The following is a 1,844-nucleotide window of genomic DNA, read 5'->3' as shown; positions in this document are numbered from 1 at the left end:
CTCGGATGGGCTGGGACTGGTACTCGGATGGGCTGGGACTGGTACTCGGATGGGCTGGGACTGGTACTCGGATGGGCTGGGACTGGTACTCGGATGGGCTGGGACTGGTACTCGGATGGGCTGGGACTGGTACTCGGATGGGCTGGGACTGGTACTCGGATGGGCTGGGACTGGTACTCGGATGGGCTGGGACTGGTACTCGGATGGGCTGGGACTGGTATTCGGCTACTCGGGTGGGCTGGGACAGGTACTCGGGTGGGCTGGGACAGGTACTCGGGTGGGCTGGGACTGGTACTCGGGTGGGCTGGGACTGGTACTCGGATGGGCTGGGACTGGTACTCGGATGGGCTGGGACTGGTACTCGGATGGGCTGGGACTGGTACTCGGGTGGGCTGGGACAGGTACTCGGGTGGGCTGGGACAGGTACTCGGGTGGGCTGGGACAGGTACTCGGGTGGGCTGGGACAGGTACTCGGGTGGGCTGGGACAGGTACTCTGGTACTCGGGTGGGCTGGGACAGGTACTCTGGTGCTCGGGTGGGCTGTGACAGGTACTCTGGTACTCGGATGGGCTGTGATAGGTACTCTGGTACTCGGATGGGCTGTGATAGGTACTCGGATGGGCTGTGATGGGTACTCTGGTACTCGGATGGGCTGGGACTGGTACTCGGATGGGCTGGGACTGGTACTCGGATGGGCTGGGACTGGTACTCGGGTGGGCTGGGACTGGTACTCGGGTGGGCTGGGACTGGTACTCGGATGGGCTGGCACTGGTACTCGGATGGGCTGGGACTGGTACTCGGATGGGCTGGGACTGGTACTCGGATGGGCTGGGACTGGTACTCGGGTGGGCTGGGACTGGTACTCGGGTGGGCTGGGACTGGTACTCGGATGGGCTGGGACTGGTACTCGGGTGGGCTGGGACTGGTACTCGGCTACTTGGATGGGCTGGGACAGGTACTCGGGTGGGCTGGGACAGGTACTCGGGTGGGCTGGGACAGGTACTCGGGTGGGCTGGGAAAGGTACTCGGGTGGGCTGGGAAAGGTACTCGGGTGGGCTGGGACAGGTACTCGGGTGGGCTGGGACAGGTACTCGGGTGGGCTGGGACAGGTACTCGGGTGGGCTGGGACAGGTACTCGGGTGGGCTGGGACAGGTACTCGGGTGGGCTGGGACAGGTACTCGGGTGGGCTGGGACAGGTACTCGGGTGGGCTGGGACAGGTACTCGGGTGGGCTGGGACAGGTACTCTGGTGGGCTGGGACAGGTACTCTGGTGGGCTGGGACAGGTACTCTGGTACTCGGGTGGGCTGGGACAGGTACTCTGGTACTCGGATGGGCTGTGACAGGTACTCTGGTACTCGGATGGGCTGAGATAGGTACTCTGGTACTCGGATGGGCTGAGATAGGTACTCTGGTACTCGGATGGGCTGGGACTGGTGGTACTCGGATGGGCTGGGACTGGTGGTACTCGGATGGGCTGGGACTGGTGGTACTCGGATGGGCTGGGACTGGTACTCGGATGGGCTGGGACTGGTACTCGGATGGGCTGGGACTGGTACTCGGATGGGCTGGGACTGGTACTCGGGTGGGCTGGGACTGGTACTCGGGTGGGCTGGGACTGGTACTCGGGTGGGCTGGGACTGGTACTCGGGTGGGCTGGGACTGGTACTCGGGTGGGCTGGGACTGGTACTCGGGTGGGCTGGGACTGGTACTCGGGTGGGCTGGGACTGGTACTCGGCTACTTGGATGCGCTGGGACAGGTACTCTGGTACTCGGATGGGCTGTGATAGGTACTCGGATGGGCTGTGATAGGTACTCTGGTACTCGGATGGGCTGTGACAGGT

Source organism: Lithobates pipiens, unplaced genomic scaffold, assembly GCF_037356315.1.
Source record: "Lithobates pipiens isolate NorthernLeopardFrog02 unplaced genomic scaffold, aLitPip1_a1.2 Scaffold_13, whole genome shotgun sequence".
In the NCBI taxonomy this organism is placed as follows: domain Eukaryota; kingdom Metazoa; phylum Chordata; class Amphibia; order Anura; family Ranidae; genus Lithobates; species Lithobates pipiens.
The sequence above is the reverse complement of the archived record's forward strand: the minus strand, read 5'-3'. Positions refer to the sequence as shown.